This window comes from Protopterus annectens, chromosome 10.part0 (genome assembly GCF_019279795.1).
Source record: "Protopterus annectens isolate FY-2018-M chromosome 10.part0, PAN1.0, whole genome shotgun sequence".
Lineage (NCBI taxonomy): Eukaryota > Metazoa > Chordata > Ceratodontiformes > Protopteridae > Protopterus > Protopterus annectens.
Window position 1 is genome coordinate 699,632,445 of NC_056744.1, and position 12,336 is coordinate 699,644,780.

The following is a 12,336-nucleotide window of genomic DNA, read 5'->3' on the forward strand; positions in this document are numbered from 1 at the left end:
TCTTGTACACTGACACGAGTATGCTTATTCTCCAGTCATCTGGAATACGCCTTTCTCTCCACACTGCAATTAGTACCCTCAGGAGCCATTTCTCCCCTAGCTCATCCAGCATCTTTATCATATCTGCTGTGACCTCATCTGAGCCTGCTGCTTTCCCTGACTTCATTTTCCTTAGTGCTGCTCTTACTTCTTCTAAGCTGGGCTGCTCTTCTACTCTCATTGTAGGCCGTTTCTGGGGCAATACCGCTTCTGTGGGGTTTTCTTCATTCAGAAGCTGCTGGAAATACTCCTTCCATCTGCCTTTGATGTCCTGTGGGCTGGTAAGCAGGTTGTTGCTGGAATCCCCTTATGAAGGGTGTCTGACTATCTTCTTTATTTTTCTGTCTTTGCCTTGCAACCTGGTATAGTTTCTTTGTGCCCCTTACTGAGTCACTTTCCAGAAGCTGATAGAGTGCCTCTGATGCCCTATTCTTTGCTATTGCAACTTCTTTCTTAGTTTCTTTGTTAGTCAACCAGTAGTCCTTCCTAGCTTGGTCAGTCTTTTCAATCTCCCACTTCTTCCTGCACTCCTTCTTTCTTTTGATTACTTCCTGCACTTCTGCATTCCACCACCAGCTTTCCTTATGTACCTTATTTCCATACCTGGCTCGGACACATATCTTTTCTGTAGTCTTAACACATGCTGTTTTTAGGTGCTGCCACTCTTCTTCAGCTCCACCTATTTCCTCCTCTTCTTGGGGTGCTAGAGCCCTGAGGAATTCCTTGAACTGCTGTACTTTCTCTCCAGTCAACTTCCAGGTCTTCAGCCTGGTCTCTGTTGACCTTAGAGCCTTCTCTGACCACTGCTTGCAGATGATTGTGGCAACTGCTGGTTTATGCTGTGAACCGACCGTTTCACTGGGGATGACTTTGCAATCATGGATTCTACCCAAGTGCCTTTTCCTTACTAGGAAGAAGTCTACCTGAGTTGCATGTTGGCTACTCTTGTATGTGATCTTGTGACTGTCTCTCTTTCTGAACCATGTGTTTGCTACTATCAAGCCATTTGCCAGACAGAAGTCTAGAATGGCTTCTCCTTCTTTATTCCTATTGCTCCACCCATGTGGACCCAGGCAGTCCTCATATCCTGTTCTGTCTGTCCCGATATGTGCATTTAAGTCACCCATTATCAACACCAATTCATGTTGTCCTGCTTTATCTAGTAGGTCCTGCAACTGCTGTCTGAATGCACTCTTTTCCTCACAATCACAGCCCTGCTGTGGGGCATAGGCTGAGATTAGGAATACTGTCCTATCATTACACTGGAGTCTGATTGCCATGAGTCTGTCATTAATTCTGATGATATCCCTCACTGACTTCTGAAGCCTCTGTCTCACCACAATTCCTACACCATTTCTAGCCTGTCCACCACCTGAGTAGTAGAGTCTGGATCCCAAGCCAAGTGGCTTTGTTGCACTGCCCTTCCATCTTGTCTCTTGGATACATAGGATGTCCAGCCTCCTCCGTATCATCATGTCATCCACTTCTAAGCTGCGCCCTGTCAGTGAACCTACATTAAGCGTAGCAATTCTTAGTTCATGTTTGGCAGGTTGGTTGGTTTTATGTCCAGCTTTCACTCAACAGAGCTATCCCAGGTAACCCAGGCTGGGCCAACCAGTAGCCTATTGACCCAGGGCTGCTGGGCTTTTTTATGGCGGGCACACACTGGCCAATAGGGGCACATATACCCCTCCCACCATTAGCATGGGTCCCTGGCGTGGGTCAGAGAGTAGGCCGGGTCCTCAACCCACTTATCACCGGTAACTACCCATGCCCATTTTTTTTTTTGGCGACAGTCAACATGACCGAATCACCTAGAGCCATATTTTACACCAAGTGGCTAGCCCTGCCACGGCGCACAGTTTGTGATCCATGTTCTCCTATCTTGAGGATACTGCGCACCACAATAGATGCCCAAAGCGGTTGGTCATTTTTTTTACAACTCTTCCCCCCATTGCGCGCCATGTAGAGTCTGTGCTGCTGCCCACAGCTCCATTCATTGGTGAGTTTGAGATGGAAACACTCAGCATGTTTTTTTTCGAACATGGGAGAAACCCCACGGAGACAGAGAGAGACATTCAAACTCCAAACAGGCATTAGTCGGAGGTCAGGATCGAACCCTTGTACCTTGTGCATTGGAGGCGAAGACCTTAACCACTAAGCCATCTGGTCTCTTTGCGATAGAAATAAATGGGGAAGGGTTATTCACTACAACTTTTGCAGGCAAATCACATGATTTCCTATCTATATTAAGGGCTTTGGAGAGCCTTATCATTTGTTTTCATCTTTATGTCAGAACAGGACATTATTTGAAGAGACTCTTCAAATTACCTGAAAAGTGCATTACTTTGTTAGTTTGCTAATGGAAGACCCTAGCTGTATAAGACAGGCCCACATTGCAGTCACTTATTGGCCTTTTGGCTAGGGTTAAGTGTAGTAGCTATCACCACTGCAGCTAACTTCAAGAATATTTCTTCTCAGAGCATGTATGCAACTGCAACTTGAATTTTCATTCACACCATTTTCAAATGCTACAAAATGGATATTCACTCTAGGAACAGATAGATTTTGCTGCACTATTTCACAAAGTGCTAAATATAGATCTGAAGTAGGCAGACTTCATTTGTCTGCAACCTGTGGGTATCGGATCCGACCTCGGATCCGAGCCGGCCTTTCAAAAGCTTAGGCTCCGAGCTCCTAGCTTGTCCCTCTACCCATAACCCCTTGCCAAGCCCTGAGTGACCCCAGATTTCGTTTGCCGCTTTCAAGTTGCGACGGATTCCTTGAGCTCCTAGTGCAGATAAGTTTTCTGACAGGAAAATTTTGTAAAATTTAACCCTTTTTGATTATTTTAGATAGAAGTGTGTCTGTTAGGCTTTCCTTCCTCTATCTTTTATATTTTCTTCCCGGGTTTGCGTAGTTTGAGTGGTTTGTGTGTGTTTAGGCCTGTTAGGGCTAGAGTATGTCTGAAGCCCATAAGGCAGTTTTTTCTAAGTGCAACGAGTGTGGCCATAAGCTGTCCCCGGCGGATGGCCACACTCGTGTGTTAATGCTTGGGGTTGAACACCTGTCATCTGGTTGTACCATTTGTGCAGGGTTCAACCCCGAGCTTTGAGGAGCGGAGGTCGAAGCTTGTTCTGGCGGGACTTCTCCTCCAGATACCGCCGCTTCTGCCCCTTCTACACAGCAAGCAGTTGCTGTGGGCTCTCCTCCCGGCTGGGACTCAACCTCCCTCTAAGGCCGGAGGAGAGAGACTTCTAGGGAGAGAGAAAAGAAGGAGAGGCACAGGGAGAGGCACCACAAACGGAGAGCTGAAACCTCTAGTTCGGCTCCTCCATCCAAGCGGGCCTCTCCTGTGCCTTCTAGTTTCCCTCCTCCTCGGCTCCACTCCCCTCGGTTCTCTCCTGGGCCTGAGGAGGAGGAGGCTAGCCCTTCAGCGAGGTCCCCAAGGCGGCTCTCTAGGTCCGCTTCGGTGGCCTCGACTAGATCTACCTTCTCCATGAGTGAAGCAGACATGGACCGGATGATGAGGAGTTTCATCCAGGCCCAAATGCAAATGGGAGTGCTCCTAGCCCTCCCCCCATCCGGGAGGGGCTTCGACCCCTTTTTTTGCCCCTTTGGCTCCTTCTCCGACCCACACCATGGGTTCGGAGCTGTCGGCGCCGGGCAGAGTTGGATCCGGGGGTGGGTCGGATCCGATAGGTCGGCACACCTTGGACCCATCCCATCCCTTGAGTGCTTCGGGTGCTTCGGACCCGACCTCTCGGAGCCGAGGACCGAGCCTCGGATCCGAGGGAGCTGGTGTGTCTTCGGCTCCATCTAGGTTGGAGCACACCAGTCTCTCAGATCTGACGGTCTCGGCTCCGGCTCCGATCCGTGCATCGGATCCGAGTGGGGGTCGGCTCTCGGGGTTCAGAGAAGCTGGCTCCCCCTCGGCCTTCGACGTAGTGGAAAGGGCACTGTTGAGGACTTCCAGACCCCCGGTCCCTGCCACGGCTCCATCCCGCACTCCCTTGCAGTTGGGCCAGGCTCCCACCAGCCGGTCCCAGGGACAGCCCGCCTCGATGTCCCAAGTAGTTCCCTTGGAACATCCAGCTGCGGAAGAGTACTCCTCGGACAGCCCCCCCGAAGAAGTACCTCGGAAGCGTAAGTGCAAAAGGAGGCACATGGACTCCCCCGAGTCCGTTACCGAAGGCACAGACTTGGATGAAGGGGAGGGCTCCCCAAGGTCACCCCCTAATAACGTCTCATTTGGAGACATTATGGAAATGTTGAGGATCAGGGGGGGTGGTCTGCCCCAAGGCCTCCTCAGACGAGTCTGTGTTCTTGGAGGCATTCGAGGCGGGCCCATCTACCTCTTGGGTGTCCCCTCCTGCCGACCCTCTGGTGGACCTTATATCCACCAGAGCGTGGAAGGATCCGGACACCGTTGAGCCTGTACCCAAGCGCCCTGACCGTATCCTTTCCTCCGGGACCGCATTCACTGGAGCAAAGGCCCCCAGTAGATGCCATGATGATGGCTGCAGCCACTAAGAGGGAGTTGGCCCAGGAGAGTCCCTCTATGCATCCTCCGGGCAAGGAGTCCCGCTCGATGGATCGCATTGGGAAGCGAGTTTTCAGTTCAGCAACCTTCTCTTTGAGAGCGCTGAACTACATGGCACACGTCATCAGGATGCAGCGGGATTTGATTAAAGAATACGCTGCATCTCCCCCAGAGTCCATGTCGGGTGAGGATAAGCAGGTATACTCCACCCGAATGGCCACTCTTAGAGCAGTTTCTAACACATCTATGCGGCTACTTTCTCACGCTACCAAGGGAGCCGCTAGAGCCAGCGGAGCAGGCCTAGTCATGAGGCGGCAGGCCTGGCTCCGCCACTGTGATTTCGCAGAGCCCTTCAAGGCGACTTTCGCGAATGCCCCCTTTGATGGTTCTGCCTTGTTTGGCAAAACTGTTCGCGAAACGGTGGTCCAGAGCGAGAAGGACGGGAAGACGCTGTCTGCCGTCGGAGTCCGCTTCTCAGCTCCCCAGAGGTCCTTCTCGAAGAACCAAAAGGGACAGAAGAAGATGTGGTTCCGGAAGTCGCAGCAGTCCCAACCTACTCCGGATAACCAGTCCTCCCGTGGCAGAGGAGGACAGGGAGGTCGCCGTCCTAGAGGCAGAGGGGCTCCTAGAAACTTTGGGTCCAGAGAACCTTTCTCTGATAGGCCCACAGCAGCCCTGAAGGGTTGCCTGGCTGTCCGTCTCTGGAGGCAGTCGGGGGGCGCTTTTCGAGGCACCTAACTTCTTGGGAGTCCATCACAACAGACCGTTGGGTGCTTCGCGTGATATCCAGAGGTTATACAATTCCCCTGTACAAAGTTCCCAGATCTCGCAGCCTCCCAGATGTACCACCCGACCAAAGGGAGGCAGCAGCTATCGAAATCGGACAGCTGCTAGAAAAAAGAGCTATCCAGTGCATCCCCCTAGATCAAACCGGGTCAGGGTTTTACTCCAGGTTCTTTTTAGTGCCAAAGAAAACGGGGGACTTAAGACCGATCTTAGATCTTTCCCTGCTGAACCTGTCAGTAACCAAGCAAAAGTTCCGGATGGTCTCCCTTCAATCTATACTCCCCCTCTTGAGGGAGAACGACTGGATGTGCTCCATCGACCTCAAGGACGCATACTACCACATTCGCATGGACAGACGGTCCAGGAGGTTTCTTCGCTTCTGGCTGGGAGCCAGTCATTATCAATTCAGGGTCCTCCCCTTCGGTCTCACCTCAGCCCCCAGGGTGTTCACCAAGGTACTAGCGGTTGTAGCAGCCCACCTGAGACTCCAGGGATTGCAGGTCTTTCCGTACCTGGACGACTGGCTCCTGACGGCATCATCAAGGCATCTTCTGTGCTCAGCCAGGGACTACTTCCTTCGTATAGCCCCAAGGCTGGGCATCACTATCAACTGGGAGAAATCTTTACTGCGCCCCACACAAATTATAGATTTCATAGGAGGAAGGCTAAACACCAGGTCAATGCGAGCCTTCCTCACCCCAGACAGAATTTCCAACCTGAAGTGTCATGTCGCTGCGGTCCTGCAACCATTTCCGACAGCAGCTTCGGTCCTGAGGGCCCTAGGTTCGATGGCGGCAGCTATCCCGCTTCTTATTCATGCGCGCTTATGCATGCGGGCTCTTCAATGGACCCTTCAGGTTCAGTGGTCCCCTCTCTATTCCTCTCTCAACAGTCAGATAGCGGTCAGCAAAGCATGCAAGGATTCCCTTCTTTGGTGGCTTCGGTCTCCGGAGCCTCTGACAGGGAGACCTTTTTGTGCAGCATTTCCCGAGCCACAGTGACCACGGACGCTTCGCCTCGGGTGGGGGCATTCTGCGGGGAAGATTGTCCAAGGCACGTGGAACCCCACAGAGACTTTGTTGCATATAAATGTCCTGGAAATGAGGGCTGTGCTCCTAGCATTGCAAGCACTTCACAACCTTCTTCCTTCAGGGACTATTGCGATTCAGACAGACAACATGTCGGTAGTCTGGTACATCAACAAACAGGGAGGAACCAGGTCCTATCCCCTTTGTCGAGAGGCCATGAGAGTCTGGGAATGGGCAATTTCCACCAAACGCTTTCTTGTAGCAACGCACATTCCGGGAAAATCCAACATCCTTGCGGACAAACTCAGTCGCACCATTCTTTCCCCTCACGAGTGGTCTCTCAATCCTCAGGTAGTGAAGAAGATTTTTGCCGTCTGGGGGCAACCCTGTTGCGATCTTTTTGCCTCTCACTCAAACGCCAAATGCGACAATTTCTTCGCTCTGCTTCCCCCACCAGGGAATCCCGAGAGACGTGCTGGTGCATGCTTGGCCTCCCGGTCTCCTTTATGCCTACCCTCCACTACCTCTGATGCAGAGGCTTCTGCAGAAGGCCAACAGTTTGGGGAGCAGAATGATTCTCATTGCCCCGTTCTGGCCTCGTCAACCCTGGTTCCCCTTTGTATGGTCTCACAAAGTGAATCCACCCTGGATTCTGGATCCGATCCCGGATCTCATCTCCCACCCTCTGGGAATTCCGGCCCCCAATCTACGCACCCTGAAATTTACAGCTTGGCTGCTCCAGTTCCATCCTTGATTAGGACTCCCGGTATCTCGTCACCTGTCAAGGCCATCCTAGTGGCGGCTCATAAACCTTCCACTAGGCAGGTTTACCGGAGTAAATGGAAGAGATTCTCTATTTGGGCGGTCCAGAAAAGTTTGGATCCTTTTTCAGCACCTATGTCGGCAGTGCTGGATTTTTTAACAGACCTCTTTCATCAAGGGGCAAGTTCTTCCACGATTAAGGTACAATTGGCAGCCATCTCTCATTATCACATTGGTCATGAGACAGCTCCCCTCATGACGGCGAAATTGTGCAAAACCTTTCTTAAAGGGATTTTTTTGTTGAGGCCTCCAGTCAAAGAGATTGTACCACCTTGAGACCTATCTTTAGTTCTGCAAGCCCTTACTGCTCCTCCCTTCGAGCCTGCAGCTTCTACAGACCTGAAGTACCTTTCCTGGAAGACTGCCTTCTTAGTAGCTGTCACTTCAGCCAGAAGAGTGTCTGAACTTCAGGCTCTATGCGTCAAACCGCCTTACCTTTCCTTCTTTCCAGATAGGGTGTGCCTCAGGACCAATCCATCCTTTCTTCCAAAAGTCTCTTCAGAATCTAATATCAACTGATCAATCAACTTACCTGTGTTTTTTCCCAAGTACTCAAACAAAGGAGAATACAAATTGCATTCCTTGGATGTTCATAGACAATTACGATTTTACATTCACAGAACAGCTGGTCACAGGCAATCAGATCAGCTGTTCATCTCCTTTGCTAAATTTGCTTTGGGTAAAGCAGTTTCTAAAGTCACACTATCGAGATGGATTGCTAATTGTATTCTGCAGGCTTATGACACTTCAGGTAGACCTGCTCCTCAGAGGGTTACGGCTCATTCTACTAGGGCAGTCTCCACGTCAGCCGCCTTTAAGTCCCGTGTGTCATTGGATGATATCTGCGGCAGCCACTTGGGCCTCACCTCATACCTTTATTTCTCATTATAAGGTGGATGTTGTTTCCAGGGGAAGAGCATCCTTTGGCTCAGCGGTGCTCCGGAACATCCTTCCATGATGGTCGCCCAAGATTCAGGTAGCTGGGGACTCTGTCCCACAGGTTGCAGACAAATGAAGTCTGCCTACTTCAGATTTAGAAGTTATGTACTCACCATAACGTTCCATCTGAGTAGGTGACTTCATTTGGATGCAACTATCCCCCCTTCCATCCCCCTGACCTTTATACAGCGAGTATTTATGCTTTGTTCAGATACTTTATTCAGTATTATATAGGCAAACTCAATCTGAGGTCAGTCAGGGCTTGGCAAGGGGTTATGGGTAGAGGGAGGAGCTAGGAGCTCGGAGCCTAAGCTTTTGAAAGGCCGGCTCGGATCCGAGGTCGGATCCGATACCCACAGGTTGCATCCAAATGAAGTCACCTACTCAGATGGAACGTTATGGTGAGTACATAACTTCTAATTCTTCACCCAAGCCTGGAATCAGGGACTTTTCACTGTTAGGTATTCTGCCGAGTATTTTTAAGTTAATTCTGTTAATGATCTTTATGATGAACATTGTACAGATATGTGAGCACACTCACTATAACTAAATATTCAAACAATAGAACATTGCTGCAGTAGGAGTTCACCCTCACCTTCATTTCTTCTGCCATTCTCTGTTTGCATGGATACTTTGGCCCTTTTTTGTATAACGTTAATGTAGTTGTAATTGAGAGCTTTGTTACTTTATATAGTACAAGAGCATTTTTTACTGGGGTATATTACTGGCAGTAAGAGACTTTGTTTTTGGAATCCCTTTCTGGCACTCAGAGACCCTTTAAATCAACAATTTTATTATTTATTTATTTAATGACATTAATATAAATATAAAACATAATATAAATATAAAACATAAATCACCCTAGACATCCACATCCCACCCCTACCCTCCATTAGGGAAACCACCTTAAATTTCTCCAAAGCCAACTTCATGTTTCTTAAAACAGAAGTGGCAAACTTCACGACACCCATGCTGACAGACAATAGAGGTACGACTGCTGAATCCTGTACAATTGCACTTTATAATCACTTACACGAGTGCATGTATCGTTCAATCCCTAACAGAACCAAGATGCTATCCTCCAAAAAAGGAAGCCAATCTGGCGGTCCCCTGCTATAAACAAGCTCTACAACAGAAGAAAGAAACAGTTGCAAAAAAAGAGTAAAATCCCATGATTGGGGGATCTCCGTGGTCAGCCTCAGTAAGAAGTTGAGATCCCTCATAAAATCCTCCAAAGATAGTTACGAAAACAAAATCGCCACTGATTCTATAGATAACCACAAAACATTCTATAGCTATGTCAAGAATCTCAATGGCAACACTCAGATCTGCTCTGAGTTACAGCACAGTGGCACTAAATATACAGAACCAACTGATATTGCCAACATCCTGGCAGATAGGTTCAGTGCTAACTTTACCCCTCTCTCATCCCCTAAATGGCCTATCTCTATACCAGAAGGATGCAAAGTTCCTGTAATCACGGCTGCACAGGTAAAAAAACACACTCTGCAAAGCCAAGAACACAGCATCCATGGGACCTGACAACATTCCAGGCTGCATTCTACATGAACTACAGAACAAACTGGTACCCCACCTAAGTACCATGTTCAGTCATAGCCTCACTTCAGACTTTGTGCCCACTGAATGGCACACAGCAAAGATTATCCCATTCCGTAAAGGGGGAGCCACCACGGACCCCGGGACCTACCGCCCCATTAGCCTGATGAGCCTGGTCTGCAAGGCTATGGAACGTATCATCATAGAATTTATAAACAATGACATTGGTAATCTCCAAACTCTGGACCCTACCCAGTTTGGGTTTGTAAAAGGCAGATCATGTCTCCTAAACCTGATAGACTTCTTTGAAGCGGTCACCAAAACCGTAGATGAGGGTATGGTGGTTCACACAGCCTATCTAGATCTTGCCAAGGCTTGCAACACAATCCCCTACTCTGGAATTATAGATAAACTTACTAAACTAGGTATAAATCCTAGATGGGTTGCCACCTGGCTCACTGACAGAACCCACACTGTGAAAGTAGCAGACTCTAAATCCAACTTCAGACCAGTGACAAGTTGAGTACCACAGGGTTCAGTCCTAGGTCCTGTCCTGTTTGGCATCTACTTCTCTGAAGAACAGGCTAACACAGAAGGTCTTTGGCTAACAACGTTCACAGATGACTGCAAACTAGAAGCCATAATCAAAATTCCTAACGATGTGGACATATCCTACAAAAGGGCCTCACTGAGACAGATGCCTGTTGTCAAAGCCATGGCCTCAAGCTCAGTGCCAAAAAGTTGCATTGTCATCCCTCTTGCTAAAAACTCTGTACCCATGAACTACCACATTGGCGGTAGTCTACTAAACACCGAAAGTGTGATAAGAGACCTTGGGACACAGGTTGACAGTCGTCTCTCCTTTGATAATGACATTGCCACAGTAGTCACAAAATCCTTCTACGTGGCACACCTCATCACAAAAGGTTTCTCATCCAGAAAAAAAGAGTTCATTGTTCCCCGTTACTCATCACTCATTAGACCCATTATAGAGTACAGCGCCCCTTTTGGTATGTTCCTCACAAGACATCTACGACAACTGGAAATGCCACAGAAATACCTCACAAAGAGGATTACTGGCCTCAAACAGATGCCCTACACAGACCATCTCAAAAAACTCCAGCTTTACTCTGTCGCATATCGCCTACTCAAAGGTGATCTCTGCCTAACATACAAAGCTATGCCAATCCCAGAGCTGTTGGACATGCTCCACGTATAGAAATCACAATCCCTCCGAGCTGCACGCTCTAGGGACCTAAACCTTTGTCACCACAATAAACAGAACATACTGGAGAGATAGATTCCTGTCCCAGAGACTTCTCATACTCTGGAACAAACTACCTATCTATATCAAACAAAGCTTCTCATTAGCATGCTACAAAAAAAATCTTGATGATTGGATGGGAGATAGAAAATTCACCCCAGGCATCACTTCTGTGGCTGTGCATGACAGGGGCACAGGAAAATAATTTTCTTGGGTGGCAAAAGCCAGGGTACGTTTTTGGCTAGGCTTATATAGGCCCTAGGGCCAATAGCCTAGTACCCACCTATGAACCTATAAACATTTGTTGACTGGGAAAGTCCACTGGGCCATTGATCCATTTTCAGTGGAGACCCGGGGAGAAAAGCTCCACAGTAATACATTCAAAAATATAGAACATTAAGACATTTAAAATTTTTTTAAAAATTTGCACATTATATACCATTGTGATGGTACATTCAACATAGAACATTTAAAATGAACATGAACATATTAATAATTCAATATTCATAAAAAAGTTCTCAGTAGATTTAGAAGCAAGGAAGAGAGTAAAGTCAGGCAGTAAAGGGCAGAGGTATATAATGAGGTAAATTGCGAGTATCACATGGAATAGTTTAGCATGAGGTAGGGAGGCTATGGAGGTCTGATTGTTGTGCAGGGACAGGACAGTTTTTTTTGGTAATGTAGCTTGAGTGATGATTTAAAGAGTTTTGAAGATTCCATTAGAGTTATATGGGAGTGTAATGTGTGCGACACCTGTGCCTTGGCCCAGCAGTCAAGGAGCCTCAGTCCTCACCACTGACACGAGAGAGGGTAACTCCTAGAAGAGGAAAGGATAACTAATACACACAGTAAAGTACAATTTCCCTTAAGTGCACACAGAGATCACAGTCTGGGGCTGGTTCCTCCCTTGCTCACCAGGTCCCCAATAAGACTCCCCACTGGCACAGCTATAGGGTCCAGGTCTCAGACTAGCTGGGCAAGCTAAAACCTCCAGTACCCTCTCTGTCCAACCAGTGCTTCATGCCCCTGCCCAAGTAGCTGGCACAAGACACACACACTTTGAGAAGAGGTTCCCCTCCTGGGAAAAGGCTGGGACGTGTATTCCAGCTGTGCCCCTATTACCCGGACCATACAGTAGTAATTCCTGCCACCACCCAGCTAATAATTATCAGCTACTAAAAGGCCCTTAAAGGGTGTCCAATTATTACTGTGCAATATTATACTCCAATGGTAGTATGACTAAACATTCAAGGCTTAATTTGGAGTGACTTAGTAAAATCTGTAAATATGTAATGTACTTTAGAAGTTAAATTATCTCTACATAAACCAGCCACAGGTAAAGGTTTTAAAATATTTAA

The 12,336-nt window shown here is 48.2% G+C and overlaps 1 protein-coding gene across 3 annotated transcripts in view; it reads left to right on the forward strand.

Moving 5' to 3' along the window:
• Window positions 1–12,336, forward strand: part of FGGY (FGGY carbohydrate kinase domain containing) — a 2,391,991-nt gene that overhangs the window by 813,901 nt on the left and 1,565,754 nt on the right. The gene's annotated exons all lie outside the window — the stretch shown is intronic.